The following is a 17,099-nucleotide window of genomic DNA, read 5'->3' as shown; positions in this document are numbered from 1 at the left end:
GATGCTCATTGATGCTCATTTATTCAACACAACAGAGACAGTGTTTTACTCTTTGCCATATGCCAGCTGAACAACATGTTTCAGAAAAATACCCCCAATTAGTAACTGGTAAGTAAATCTTGTGCTGAATTTGGCAGGAAACTAATAAAAGATTAGATAAAAGGGCCAGAGTGGAGAGATACGGAGCAAGAAAATGGACCAACTATCTCTTTCATTTTAAAAAAGTTACAGGTGAAGTATAAATCACAAAGATGCCCATTGTAATGGAAAAGTAATTTTTTAAAATTACATTTTAATTGTATGCTTACTGTAAGAAATTTATGATTAATGCTGCTTAATATAGTCTTACATAAAGTAATCAGTTTAGAGATATTGCTTTTATTCTTGATTTTTCTTATTTATGTTCAAAATTTAGCTAACTCCCTGAAGGATGAAGGAAGAGTTGGCATTTGTCTATCTAAATCATCAAATAAAATTGCAGAGATGAAGAGTTAGGCTAACACAGGATGTTTCCATTAGTGTTTGAGAGGTGAAACATTGTTTGGAACATGGTTTAATTTAACACTGCAATGCAATTGCAATAGGAGTACTTGACACTATGATTATGGAGGATAATTATAAGCCTGAGAAAAACTTGGCAAAATAATCACACAATAAGGAGGAGAGGCATTCAAGGAATGCATATTCTGCCAGCCTCAAAATAGGTGTGATTTCAGAAGCAAGGACATTTGGAAATACAGGGAAGGATTTAATATGGATTCTTGGAGCTGTACAGAAAATATGCTACTCTGGCTATGCCCAAATGAAGTGACAGGCAATTGTATTAATCTTTAGTCTAACTGAGGATGAATGTTTTGCATGATAAGTGTTTTAATATCCATTCAGCAGTAGCTGAATATAGAAACAACAAAATTAAGCTGGTTCTGTTAGTATCAGTCAAAGGAAATTCCAAAATGAGAAATTGCTAGAATGAATTTAAGGGGGGGGGGGGAAATGTAGGTGAAGATAATGGTAAACTATTCCTGTAGGCTATCAAGAAAACTTCGTGGATGAGATGGACCCATTTTGAAGCACTTTGCTTTTTTATCTATGTTCCCCTCTCTGTGTGGTGCTATTATCTATATGTACATAACAGCAGCAGCATAAATCAATCTACTACAGATTGACATCCTCTTCATTGAAGGTTATGGACTCTAATCTGCCACACTAATGTGGTTGATTGATTGACTGATCATTTGATTGATCAATTATGTGCCATCAAATGGTTTCTAACTTGGAACAGCCACATAGATCATCTTTTCCTCCCACAAAGATGTTTCTCTAACCTGATCTTTCAGGTCTTCCATTATAATTGAGTCCATCCACCTTGCTGCTGATCATCCACTTCTTCCATTTCCTTTCAGAGACAGACAGAGACAGAGAGACAAAAGATTGGGTCTCTCTGTTCCTAGTCTTGCATATTAATAGATATAATGCTATTGATCACTGAGATCTTGTTGAAGTGAACAAGGTACATCTCTATATGAGATTCGAAGATGGTGACCAGCAAGGATGCCCCGGTGAAACGCTCTCTGTAAAGGAGCTCTTTTAAGCTCTTGAGGAGAACAGTTTCCCCGAAAATTCTTCACCAACGATCCTCCAGAGCCGAGTACTTTCCAGGCTACAGTGGACTGAGGCTGCCGAGGACTTTTCCAGGCTGCTGAGGATCGAGACGGCCGTAAGCAAAGAATCGGGGCGGCCGAAACCGCCAGAGCCGGGACTGCCGCTGCCGTGGGCTGCCGGGACTGCCGCTGCCGTGGGCCACCGTTTGAAGGCGGCTGGAGACGCCCGCTGCCGCCAGAGCCACCGCAAGACCCGAGACTGCCGTTGCCGCTGCCGCTTCCGTGATTCTACCGGACTGCCGCTGCTACGAGCCGCCGATCGAAAGCGGCTGGAAACGCCCGCTACCTCCAGAACCACCACGCCAGACTACCGAGACTCCCGAGACTGCCGCCGATGCGAGCTGCTGATTGAAAGCGGATTCAAACAACCGCTGCCGCCAGAACCACCGCGCCAGACCCGGGACTGCCGCTGCCACTGCCGTGAGTCGCACCGCTGCCATCGCTGCCCTCCACCATCACCCTCCCTCACCGCTTCTAATTTTGTAAGCCCAGCAGCATTTGCATCAACTCAAAAACTAAAATTAAAAGGATTAAAAACCACCTATTCCCCCATAGGACTGCTGCAGGACCCTGGTGAGTTCCTAGGAGATTCCAGTCTCCCAGCCTCTACTGACTTTTTGAATCTCCCGCCATTACGGCCACCCTTAAAGAAGCTTCTTCAACCACCCAATCTCTCCATTTTAAATTTCCCGCCAAATCTCACTGTTACCATAGTGACTCCCCATTACCATAGCAATTGCCAAATTGATTACCATTTAAAGTTAAAGAGAGAGACATAAAATTAATGATACTTGATTAAGTGACAGATACTTAATCATTACTAAAATTGGAAAGAGTGTGAAATAAAACAAAGGAATAAGAAATATTATCATTATGCCAGCCAGAAAATCCAACGCTGATAAAATCTTAGAAACAAGATTAATAACTATTGAACAAAACTTAGATAAAAGATTACAAGCTATTGAACAAAACCTAGAAAAAAGAATACAAAATATTGAACAAAACTTAGAAAAAAAATTTTTAACAGTTATTGAACAAAGTTTCACAAACTTGATAAAACAAATTTCAACACTAAAAAATGAAAACTCAAATTATCTAAATCTCTTCCAAACTCATCTATCATCACAAAATACACAACCTAATGCACAACCTTCAACTCTACCCAGACAACAAATTAATACAACACAACCTAAGCAACAAATAACTACAAACCAACTAATCAGAGATGCAATGGAGAGAGGTCAAAAAATAAATAATGCAATATTATTTGGACTTGAAAACACTAACGAACCAGATATCAATAAGATTCACAACATCATTGGAAATTATAACACATCAACCATATTCCCAAATGAAATAATTGCTGTCTCCAGAGATGGACCAGAATATAAAAACAGCAATGGGTCAACAGCACCAAGATTTTGTAGGGTCACATGCATAAACAAGGACTGTAAACGTAAATTCATTTATACTATGAACTCAATTGCCAAAACCAACCCTACCTACAGTAAACTTAGATCACGCCCTGACCTATCCTTTCTACAACGGATACGTTCTCGTGAACTTCGCACAGAACTTAAAAGAAGCTTCTTCAACCACCCAATCTCTCCATTTTAAATTTCCCGCCAAATCTCACTGTTACCATAGTGACTCCCCATTACCATAGCAATTGCCAAATTGATTACCATTTAAAGTTAAAGAGAGAGACATAAAATTAATGATACTTGATTAAGTGACAGATACTTAATCATTACTAAAATTGGAAAGAGTGTGAAATAAAACAAAGGAATAAGAAATATTATCATTATGCCAGCCAGAAAATCCAACGCTGATAAAATCTTAGAAACAAGATTAATAACTATTGAACAAAACTTAGATAAAAGATTACAAGCTATTGAACAAAACCTAGAAAAAAGAATACAAAATATTGAACAAAACTTAGAAAAAAAATTTTTAACAGTTACTGAACAAACCTTCACAAACTTGATAAAACAAATTTCAACACTAAAAAATGAAAACTCAAATGACCTAAATCTCTTCCAAACTCATCTATCATCACAAAATACACAACCTAATGCACAACCTTCAACTCTACCCAGACAACAAATTAATACAACACAACCTAAGCAACAAATAACTACAAACCAACTAATCAGAGATGCAATGGAGAGAGGTCAAAAAATAAATAATGCAATATTATTTGGACTTGAAAACACTAACGAACCAGATATCAATAAGATTCACAACATCATTGGAAATTATAACACATCAACCATATTCCCAAATGAAATAATTGCTGTCTCCAGAGATGGACCAGAATATAAAAACAGCACCAAGATTTTGTAGGGTCACATGCATAAACAAGGACTGTAAACGTAAATTCATTTATACTATGAACTCAATTGCCAAAACCAACCCTACCTACAGTAAACTTAGATCACGCCCTGACCTATCCTTTCTACAACGGATACGTTCTCGTGAACTTCGCACAGAACTTAAAAGAAGACAAGACAATGGTGAATCCAACCTATACATCGACTACCGTGCCGATTGCATAAAAAATAAAACCTACAATCATAAAGTCACCTCCAAACCCCCCATCACCCATAACAATCAACCAGCCATCCCAGTGTTCAATCAAGCACCCATCACCCTACCACCCATTCAACCAACCATCTTACCAGCCATCCAAACAGCCATTCAACCAACAATCCAACCAGCCATCCAAACAGCCATCCAAACAGCCATCCAATCAGCCATCCAACCAGCCATCCAAACAGCCACCCAACCAGCCACCCAAACAACCAGCCATCCAAACAACCAAACTACCAAACAACCATCCATCCAAACAACCAAACTACCATCCAACCATCTATGCATCTATCTGTTGTACACAACCCCCAACCTACTAACATCCAAAACTAGGTATGCACGCCCCTTACCTCTTCAACACCAATCACTTCAGATCTCAAATGCAAATTGATAAATGCAAGAAGCATAGTCAACAAATTACCTGAACTTATCCTCTTATTAAACAGTGGTGCATTCGATATCATTTTTGTTTGTGAAACATGGCTGAACTCATCCCTTCCTGACTCCATTATCTCAAACAAAGAATATCAAGTTCATCGATCAGATCGTGAAAACCGAAGAGGTGGTGGAGTAGCTATCTTTTACAAAAAGTCACTGAATCTAAAAAATATCCAAGTAGCACATAAACTCTCTCTTCCTGAAACTATTGTATGTGACCTATCATTTGACACTACTCTTCGATTCTTACTATGCTACTGAGCCCCTGACTATGACATTACCCATGCAAATATGCTAACCTCAATGCTAACATGGGCTACCTTTTGCCCATATCCTCTCATCTTCCTGGGTGACCTAAATCTACCTCTCATTAACTGGACAACTAATGAATGTTCAACTGACCCAATCCATACTACACTATACAACGCTGTTACAAACCTAGGTCTTGAACAACTTGTAACTAACAATACAAGACTCAACAACTGCCTTGATTTCATCTTCTGCAACAATTCAAACTCAATTTACGGACTAGAAATTAAAGAACCTTTTTCCAACAGTGACCACTGCATGATTGATTTTCGTCTCAATATCGTCCATACTCAAATCGTCATAACAACAGTACTCCCAACTACAACTTCAAAAAGCCAATTACGACCTTATAAACAACGATCTTTCATTTCTGAACTGGCAAAATCTGTTTGCAACCTGCATAACCGCTGAAGACCACTATAGAGTTTTCCTACTTGAAATCAATAAAGTCATTAAACTATATGTACCACAAATGACTACCATGACCAAGAAAAACAAACTACCCATATCAATAAAAAAGCTTCAATCAAAAAAAAATCCCTCTGGAAAAGAAACAAAAAAGGCTATGTTACAAATTTCAAAAACCGCTACAGAAACATATGCAACCAAATAAAAACTGAATGCACAAATTACCACACCAAGCAAGAAGAGAATCTTCTGCGCGCAAATTCCAATCGTGCCTTTTATAATTTTGTCAACAATAAACTTAAAGACTCTAGATCCATCCCACCACTAAAAGATCCTAACAACAAAGAATGCAATGACGAAACAGTCAAAGCAAACCTCTTTAACATTTTCTTTGGCTCAGTTTTTGTTAACTCCGATAACACAAATCCGACATTCCACAAATGAACCAGCAATGACTATGATGATTTAACTCATATAGACTTCACAGAAGACAACGTTGGAAAAGCCCTTCACAACTTAAAACCATCGCTTTCTGTTGGACCCGATGGACTATGTGCATACTTCTTAAAAAAACTTTCCATTAATATAGCAGAACCCCTAAGTATTATCTTTGATAAAGCTTTCACTACCAGTTCTCTTCCCTAACTTTGGTCACTAGCCACAGTCATCCCTATCTTCAAAAAAGGAGACCCCAGCTTAGTCGAAAACTAAAGACCGATCTCCCTTTGCTGCGTCACCTGCAAAGTCATGGAATCTATTATCAACCAATCTATTACCTCACACTTAGAAACTAACAACCTACTCTCCAACAAACAATTTGGTTTCAGGAAAAAATTATCATGTAACTTACAACTTCTCCACTGCAAAAACATATGGACTTCAAATCTTGATCAAGGCAAATCAATAGATGCAATCTACATAGACTTCTGCAAAGCTTTTGACTCAGTAGTACACGATAAACTTCTAAAACTAATATCCTATGGCATCTCAGGACCCCTCCACAAATGGATATCTGCTTTTCTGTCTAACAGACAACAAGTGGTCAAAATTGGCAATGCTCTATCAAATCCTGTTCCTATCAAGAGTGGCGTTTCCTCAAGGCAGCGTTCTTGGATCAACACTCTTTATACTATACATTAATGATCTTTGTGACCATATCTCAAGTAATTGTGTTCTCTTTGCTGATGATGTCAAACTATTTAACATCACAGACAATACTTCTATCATTCAAAACGACCTTGATCATCTAACCGCTTGGTCTAAAAATTGGCAGCTCCAAATTTCAACCAGCAAATGCTCAGTCTTACATATAGGAAAAAAGAACCCAAAAACTAAGTACATACTAGATGGACATTACCTTACAGATGACCCCCATCCCGTTAAAGACCTTGGAGTTTTCATGTCAAATGATCTAAGTGCCAAAGCCCACTGCAATTACATAGCAAAAAAAGCTCTAAGAGTTGTAAACCTAATCTTGCGTAGTTTCTATTCCAAAAACACCACACTATTAACCAGAGCATATAAAACATTTGCTAGACCAATTCTAGAATACAGCTCGCCTGTTTGGAACCCTCACCACATCTCTGACATCAATACAATTGAACGTGTCCAGAAATATTTTACAAGAAGAGTTCTCCATTCCTCTGAAAACAATAGAATACCCTATCCCACCAGACTTGAAATCCTAGGCTTAGAAAACTTGGAACTCCGTCGCCTTCGACAAGACCTAAGCTTAACTCACAGCATCATCTATTGTAATGTCCTTCCGGTTAAAGACTACTTCAGCTTTAATTGCAATAATACTAGAGCAACTAATAGATTTAAACTTAATGTCAACCGCTTTAATCTAGATTGCAGAAAATATGACTTCTGTAACAGAATCATCAGTGCTTGGAATACTTTACCTGACTCTGTGGTCTCTTCCCATAATCCTAAAAGCTTTATCCAAAAACTTTCTACTATTGACCTCACCCCATTCCTAAGAGGACCATAAGGGGCGTGCATAAGCACACAAACGTGCCTACCGTTCCTGTCCTATTGTTTTTCTTTTCTTCTTTCTATATATATGCTTATACCTCCTTATATTTACCCATATATGTTTATATACTATATAATCTTTTGTATGATTCCTACATATATTGTTGTGACAAAATAAATAAATAAATAAATAAATAAATATCCCGTAACCCCAATTTGCAATTCACACAAGATTATGTACATTAATCATATGATTAATCACATTTAATGTCTATAACATGGGGGGGGGGTGGCCTACTGGTGAAGTCATTTACCTCTCATTCAGAGGGTTGAGAGTTCAGTCCTAGGTAGCGGAAGATGTTTCTCTTCTAGGGTGCAAAGGAAGGCCCTGCGGCCACCAAAACACACAGCTTTATCCAGGCACCTTGACTCTACCCCACATTAAGGGATTACAGGTTTGTAAAAAGGGAGTTTTTTTAATGTCCATAACATATGATTGCTTTATTTGTATACATGAATAATTATTTTATTCTGCTTTAGAAATAATTATTATTGAATCAAGTTTGTATGTAATAAAGATAAAATGTGACAATAAAAAAGAGATAAAATAGAGATTGCTTTCAATAAATAGTTGATTACAAGGAAACAACAAATTGCATTATTTGACCGAAGTTTTATGTACTCTAGCCTAACATTTGTACTAAGTCCATCTAGGCACCTGAGAAATGAGAGAGAAACACTTTTGCTAAACTGATAAAAATATGAGTAGCTAGATTTCATTTTACATATTGTTGCTAATATTCCTTCTTTGAATACAAAAATTGTTACCAAAGCCATCTTTTCGAGGGATCATGAGATCTCTTTGTATTGTTTTCTATATGCTGCTTCTGCACAATGTGAAAGAACAGAACAGAACAGAACAGAATAACTGAGTTGGAAGGGACCTTGGAGATCTTCTAGTCCAACCCCCTGCCCAGGCAGGAAACCCTACACCACTTCAGACAAATGGTTATCCAACATCTTCTTAAAAACTTCCAGTGTTGGAGAATTCACAGATTCTGGAGGCAAGTTGTTCCATTGATTCATTGTTCTAACTGTCAGGAAATTTCTCCTTAGTTCTAAGTTGCTTCTCCCCTTGATTAGTTTCCACCCATTGCTTCTTGTTCTGCCCTCAGGTTCTATACAATATTACAATTAATGTAATAGCTCCCAAATCTATTGACCTAGTGCTAGTGCAAACAATTTTTCTTTTGATAATAATGCAACCTAGTTTTTAAAGAATACATGATTTGAGTAACCCAAGGCTAGTTGTGTCCTTTCAGATTAATTTACTTACCAAAGGAAGAGCAGCCTTGTGGAAGGTCTGAAGGCAAATTTGTGAAAGAGCTGGTCAAAGGTACTACTGTGTGTGGGAAGCAAAAGATTCCATGTAGTAGTGTTTCTGTTTGTGGTATTTTTATCTTTTCTATATAAACAGTGTGTATGGTCTAAGTCATCCAGGTCATGGTTGTCCCAAAAGTGCTTTTTCAAAAGGCAACAGGAAAAGCTCTAGGCCCAGACAAAATAACTCCTTGCTTAAAAGTCTGTGCTGACCAATTGGCCCGAATCGTCACCCAAATCTTCAATAAATCACTAGAGATGTGCCATGTTTCTTCTTGCTTCAAACACTTCACTATCATCCCAGTGCCGAATAAGCCCTCCATCAAGGAACTGAATGACTACAGACCACTTGCTCTAACATCTGTAGTCATGAAAACTTTTGAAGGGCTAGTGATGTCCCACCTGAAAACCATCATGGATCCGCTGTTAAACCCCTTGCAATTTGCATACCAAGCAAATAGATTGACAGACGATGCTGTTAATATGGCTCTGGACTACATCCTAGAACATCTTGAATCTCCAAAGATCTATGCAAGGGTCCTCTCTTTAGACTTTAGTTCAGCATTCAATACCATCATACTGGACATTCTTCTAACTAAACTAAATCAGCTAGCGGTACCTGAACACACTTGTAAGTGGATCATAAGCTTCCTAATGAACAGGAAGCAGCAGGTGAAGCTAGGTAAAATCACATCAGATACCTGTACAATTAGCATAAGAGTCCCCCAGGGCTGTGTGCTTTTTCCACTTCTCTCTATATACCAATGACTGCATCTCTAATGATCCATCTGTTAAACTACTGAAGTTTGCAGATGATACAACAGTGATTGGTTTCATTCGAGACAACGATGAATCCACATACAAACGGGAGGTTGAACAACTAGCCTTGTGGTGCAGCCAGAACAATTTATTTTTATTTATTTATTTATTTATTTGTCACAACAATATATGTAGGTATCATACAAAAGATTATATAGTATATAAACACATATATGAGTAAATATAAGGAGGTATAAGCATATATATAGGAAGAAGAAAAGAAAAACAATAGGACAGGAACGGTAGGCACGTTTGTGCGCTTATGCACGCCCCTTATGGTCCTCTTAGGAATGGGGTGAGGTCAATAGTAGAAAGTTTTTGGATAAAACTTTTAGGATTATGGGAAGAGACCACAGAGTCAGGTAAAGTATTCCAAGCACTGATGATTCTGTTACAGAAGTCATATTTTCTGCAATCTAGATTAAAGCGGTTGACATTAAGTTTAAATCTATTAGTTGCTCTAGTATTATTGCAATTAAAGCTGAAGTAGTCTTTAACAGGAAGGACATTACAATAGATGATTCTGTGAGTTAAACTTAGGTCATGTCGAAGGCGACGGAGTTCCAAGTTTTCTAAGCCTAGGATTTCAAGTCTGGTGGGATAGGGTATTTTATTGTTTTCAGAGGAATGGAGAACTCTTCTTGTAAAATATTTCTGGACACGTTCAATTGTATTGATGTCAGAGATGTGGTGAGGGTTCCAAACAGGCGAGCTGTATTCTAGAATTGGTCTAGCAAATGTTTTATATGCTCTGGTTAGTAGTGTGGTGTTTTTGGAATAGAAACTACAAGATTAGGTTTACAACTCTTAGAGCTTTTTTTGCTATGTAATTGCAGTGGGCTTTGGCACTTAGATCATTTGACATGAAAACTCCAAGGTCTTTAACGGGATGGGGGGTCATCTGTAAGGTAATGTCCATCTAGTATGTACTTAGTTTTGGGTTCTTTTTTCCTATATGTAAGACTGAGCATTTGCTGGTTGAAATTTGGAGCTGCCAATTTTTAGACCAAGCGGATAGATGATCAAGGTCTTTTTGAATGATAGAAGTATTGTCTGTGGTGTTAAATAGTTTGACATCATCAGCAAAGAGAACACAATTACTTGAGATGTGGTCACAAAGATCATTAATGTATAGTATAAAGAGTGTTGGTCCAAGGATGCTGCCTTGAGGAACGCCACTCTTGACAGGAACAGGATTTGATAAAGCATTGCCAATTTTGACCACTTGTTGTCTGTTAGACAGAAAAGCAGATATCCATTTGTGGAGGGGTCCTGAGATGCCATAGGATGTTAGTTTTAGGAGAAGTTTATCGTGTACTACTGAGTCGAAAGCTTTGCAGAAGTCTATGTAGATTGCATCTATTGATTTGTCTTGATCAAGATTTGAAGTTCATATGTTTTTGCAGTGGAGAAGTTGTAAGTTACATGATAATTTTTTCCTGAAACCAAATTGTTTGTTGGAGAGTAGGTTGTTAGTTTCTAAATGTGAGGTAATGGATTGGTTGATGATAGATTCCATGACTTTGCAGGTGACGCAGTAAAGGGAGATCGGTCTGTAGTTTTCGACTAAGCTGGAGTCTCCTTTTTTGAAGATAGGGATGACTGTGGCTAGTGACCAAAGTTTGGGAAGAGAACTGGTAGTGAAAGCTTTATCAAAGATAATACTTAATATACTGCTATATTAATGGAAAGTTTTTTTAAGAAGTATGCACATAGTCCATCGGGTCCAATAGAAAGCGATGGTTTTAAGTTGTGAAGAGCTTTTCCAATGTTGTCTTCTGTGAAGTCTATATGAGTTAAATCATCATAGTCATTGCTGGTTCATTTGTGGAATGTCGGATATGTGTTATCGGAGTTAACAAAAACTGAGCCAAAGAAAATGTTGAAGAGGTTTGCTTTGACTGTTTCGTCATTGCATTCTTTGTTGTTAGAATCTTTTAGTGGTGGGATGGATCTTGAGTCTTTAAGTTTATTGTTGACAAAATTATAAAAGGCACGATTGGAATTTGTGCGCAGAAGGTTCTCTTCTTGCTTGGTGTGGTAATTTGTGCATTCAGTTTTTATTTGGTTGCATATGTTTCTGTAGCGGTTTTTGAAATTTGTAACATAGCCTTTTTTGTTTCTTTTCCAGAGGGATTTTTTTTTGATTGAAGCTTTTTTATTGATATGGGTAGTTTGTTTTTCTTGGTCATGGTAGTCATTTGTGGTACATATAGTTTAATGACTTTATTGATTTCAAGTAGAAAAACTCTATAGTGGTCTTCAGCAGTTACGCAGTTTGCAAACAGATTTTGCCAGTCCAGAAATGAAAGATCATTGTTTATAAGGTCGTAGTTAGCTTTTTTGAAGTTGTAGATGGGGATACTATTGTTATGACGATTTGAGTATGGACGTATATTGAGACGAAAATCAATCATGCAGTGGTCACTGTTGGAAAAAGGTTCTTTAATTTTTAGTCCATAAATTGAGTTTGGGTTGTTGCAGAAGATGAGATCAAGGCAGTTGTTGAGTCTTGTATTGTTAGTTACAAGTTGTTCAAGACCTAAGTTTGTAACAGCATTGTATAGTGTAGTATGGATTGGATCAGTTGTACATTCATGTTATCCAGTTAATGAGAGGTAGATTTAGGTCACCCAGGAAGATGAGAGGGTATGGGCAAGAGGTAGCCCATGTTAGCAGTGAGGTTAGCATATTTGCATGGGTAGTGTCATAGTCAGGGGCTCTGTAGCATAGTAAGAATCGAAGAGTAGTGTCAAATGATAGGTCACATACAATAGTTTCAGGAAGAGAGAGTTTATGTGCTACTTGGATATTTTTTAGATTCAGTGACTTTTTGTAAAAGATAGCCACTCCACCACCTCTTCGGTTTTCATGATCTGATCGATAGACTGGAACTGAACGCACTCAAAACCGTAGAAATGGTGCTAGACCTTAGGAGAACCCTCCCATACTTCCACCTCTTACAATACTAGATAATACAGTATCAATAATAGAGATCTTCAAATTTCTAGATTCTATCATATCTCAAGACCTAAAGTAGATATCTAACTTCAAAAACATCATCAAAAAAGCACAACAAAGAATGTTCTTTCTGCGCCAATTCAGGAAGCTCAAACTGCCCAAGGATCTGCTGATACAGTTCTACAGAGGAATTATTGAGTCTATCATCTGCACCTCTATAACTGTCTGATTTGGTTCTGCAACCCAACAAGAAAGACACAGACTTCAGAGGATAATTAGAACTGCAGAAAAAACAATTGCTACCAACCTGCCTTCCACTGAGGACCTGTATACTGCACGAGTCAAAAAGAGGGCTGTGAAAATATTTACAGACCCCTTGCATCCTGGACATAAATTGTTTCAACTCCTACCCTCAAAATGACACTATAGAGCACTGCACACCAGACCAACTAGACCCAAAAACAGTTTTTCCTGAACGCCATCACTCTGCTAAACAAATAATTTCCTCAACACCGTCAAACAATTCACTAAGGTTGCACTACTATTAGTCTTCTCATAGTTCCTATCACCCATCTCCTCCCACTTATGACTGTAACTTTGTTGCTTGTATCTTTATGAATTATATTGATATTGTTTCCTGATTGCTTATTTGTACCCTGTGACTATCATTAAGTGTTGTACCTTATGATTCTTGATGAACGTATCTTGTCTTTTAATAATAATAATAATAATAATAATAATAATAATAATAATAATAATAATAACAACAACAACAACAACAACAGCAACAACAACAACAACAACGAGTTGGAAAGGACCTTGGAGGTCTTCTAGTCCAACCCCCTGCCCAGGCAGGAAACCCTACACCATCTCAGACAGATGGTTATCCAACATTTTTTTTAAAAAATTCCAGTGTTGGAGCATTTACAACTTCTGCAGGCAAGTTGTTCCGGTTATTAATTGTTCTAACTGTCAGGAAATTTCTCCTTAGTTCTAGGTTGCTTCTTTCCTTGATTAGTTTCCACCCATTGCTTCTTGTTCTTTCCTCAGGTGCTTTGGATAATAGTTTGACTCCCTCTTCTTTATGGCAACCCCTGAAATATTGGAACACTGCTATCATGTCTCCCCTAGTCCTTCTTTTCATTAAACTAGACATACCAAGTTCCTGCAACCGTTCTTCATATGTTTTAGCCTCCAGTCCCCTAATCATCTTTGTTGCTCTTCTCTGCACTCTTTCTAGAGTCTCAACATCTTTTTTACATCGTGGCGATCAAAACTGAATGCAGTATTCCAAGTGTGGCCTTACCAAGGCATTATAAAGTGGTACTAACACTTTACGTGATCTTGATTCTATCCCTCTGTTTATGCAGCTCAGAACTGTGTTGGCTTTTTTGGCAGCTGCTGCACACTGCTGGCTCATATCTAAATAGTTGTCCACTAGGGCTCAAAGATCCCTCTCACAGTTACTACTATTGAGCAAGGTACCACATATATGATACCTGTGCATTTTGGGTTTTTTTGCCTAAATGTAGAACCTTACTTTTTTTACTGTTGAATTTCATTTTGTTAGTTAGCGCCCAATGTTCAAGTCTGTCAAGATCCTTCTAGCTGTTAAGATCATATTGAAGTATGCATGTTGAGGAGGTGGACAGGGCTGTAGGTACTGACAATATGCTCTTAGATTTCAGCCTACCTCTGCTTCAGACCCCAGCTGTGGAAATGTATAAAAACATAACTTCAGATGAAAGGCTAGGATTACTGACTCATGATTTTCAGAAAATATGCAACAAGTAATATTCATCTCAGTTGAATTCTGGGTTTGGCTGTTTAAACATTTCAGGCATGAAATCACTATTATTTATTCTGTCAGAATCATGCCAAGCAGACTCTTTATTTGAAAGAAAAAATAGCAACAAATGGAGCTTATGAAAACACAAAATATTTAATAAAGCAATATTGAAATGCAAACAATTGAACCTAATAAAATTTGCTACTTATTTGTCTTTATCTGCAAACTGAACTTCGGAATAAAAATGTCAATGCTCCTTGCTTTTTCTTTTTTATCTTTTTTTCTCCCAGAAGCTCAGGGTGCCATTTTTACCACATAACTTTGTAAGATATTTTACTCTGAAAATTATAACTGGATTCAAAAATTGCATTAAGCTACAAATTGTTTTACTATGACATGTAGAATAAATCATCATTATCTGGGTTCACCCAATTCATAAAGCCATAAAATATAGTTTATAATTCACAGTGATTGAATTTAGAAAATAGTTCGTGTATCCAAATTAAAAAAAAAGCTTATCATGGCTTAGTATAGGGTGATGGATTCAACTGGAACATTGGTAATTTTTTCAAATGAACCAAGTAAGAATTATAGCAGCCATTTCAGCCTCCCATATCCAAATCCAATGCCCCAGCAACTGAATCACATGGCCTGTGTATAATTAGTGCTGCTATGTATGTTAACTGCAGCACATGTTTAAAATGCCACTGTTGTTTTAATAAGCCACTGACTGTGTGTGTAATAATAATAATAATAATAATAATAATAATAATAATAATAATAATAATAATAATAATAATAATAATAATAATAATAATAATTTAATTTGTATACTGCTCTTCTCCCGAAGGACTCAGGGCGGTGAACAGCCAAATAAAATACAAACAGAAACATACACAATATTAAAAACAACCCTTAAGAAACTTATTTATTAATAGACTCTTTTAAGACACATCAAAAGTAGTCATAGTGATCATGAGGGAAAAATAGCTAGAATTCATATAGAATAGAATAGAATAGAATAGAATTTTATTGGCCAAGTGTGATTGGACACACAAGGAATTTGTCTTGGTGCTTATGCTCTCAGTGTACATAAAAGAAAAGATACGTTCATCAAGGTACAACATTTACAACACAAATGATGGTCATATCAATATAAATCATAAGGATTGCCAGCAACAAAGTTACAGTCATACAGTCATAAGTGGAAATATTAAGATAGGAGTTGACTAGGTTCAATTGAAGACTTACAAAGTAATTGAAAGATGTTGAGTTTCTAAGAATGACCCTGTCTGATCAATTAGCAATGGCAAGGAGAGTGTGTGTGTGTGTGTGCTTGCGTGTAATCTACACATGATGCAGATTACATGATTTTTGTCATTTACATGATGGCATCATTATCAGGAACTGTGTGGTAGCGCAGTGCTTAGAATGTAGCATTGCAGGCTAACTCTGCCAGGACTTCTATCCTGACCAACTCAGGGCTGATTCAGCTTTCCATCCTTCTGAAGTCAGTAAAATGAAGACCCACATTGTTTGGGGGCAATATGCTGACTTTTGTAAACTGCTCAGAGAGTGCTGTAAATGGGGGTAATATATGAGTCTTAAGTGCTATGGCTATTACTATTTGGTGATGTATGATAGTTTTGGTCAGATCCTTGTGATAAAGAACTGATTACAAAGATGTATCATACAAAGAATTTTGTCCAGATTGGGGAGAAATATGGTAATTGTGAGAATGATGAATCATATATTAAAGATTCCCAAACATTAATATGAATATTAGTATTCCTTGTAATATTAATATAATATAGGATCTGTACAACCCTCACATGAAGTCCTGTTCTAGGAAGAGTGCAGGAAAAAGCTTAGGGGTCAGAAGTTCCGACCTTGCCTCAGACCCAACAGGCGTTCTCAGAAACTCACAAAGGTAGAAGTCCCATTATTTTGGGGAAGGGCTGATTTTCTTGGACAGGAAAAAACAAACAAACCAAAGAGAACATTCTTATGGTGAGAAGAGGTTGGTAGAACTTATCTTTTGGCAGCAAGGTATTTGTAAAAACATGAGCTTCCAGATAGCAAACCATTTTTTTCATAGTGAGGGCATCTAAGATAGCTGTTCTGTGAAATCACCTCCAACATTCCCTCAAAACACCAAATGTGATTTTTGGCCCCCAAAAACTGCTTGCTTTTACTCTGGATCTTTTTTTAAAGCTGAAACTTGCTTTTGGGTTTCTTAATCACTATTTGCTGCAAAGATGCAATTGTGCCTCACATATAATCACATACAATGCAATCCATACATTGCAATTCATTCTTTAAATGAAGAATAAGGTATAGACCTTTGGACAATGCCACCTTGTAACTCTTTTTGTATGACTAAACCATTTATAGAAGAACTATGGTATATTGAAATTTCAGGATACAAAGACACCAATAAAAAACAGAATAACTCTGACATTTACTCACCAGACTGATTTGTTACAGGAAAAATGAAATGATTATAGATGGCTGTGCTGTGCATAAAAAAAGGGTGGAACTCCAATTGCACCATTATAGTTGTTGTCTTGACTTTTTTTTTCTATACTCTGGAAACATCCTTTTTAAAATTATGCAATAGGAATAGGAATATTCTTTATTGGTCAAATGTGATTGGATACACAAATAATTTGTCTCTAATGCATAAGCTCTCAGTGTATAGTACATAGAAACAACAAAGCAGTAAGTCATAGATCATAAATCATAACATACAAACAACAAGTGAT

Source organism: Ahaetulla prasina, chromosome 4 (assembly GCF_028640845.1).
Source record: "Ahaetulla prasina isolate Xishuangbanna chromosome 4, ASM2864084v1, whole genome shotgun sequence".
NCBI classification, from domain to species: Eukaryota; Metazoa; Chordata; class Lepidosauria; order Squamata; family Colubridae; genus Ahaetulla; species Ahaetulla prasina.
This window is presented reverse-complemented; position numbering follows the sequence as displayed.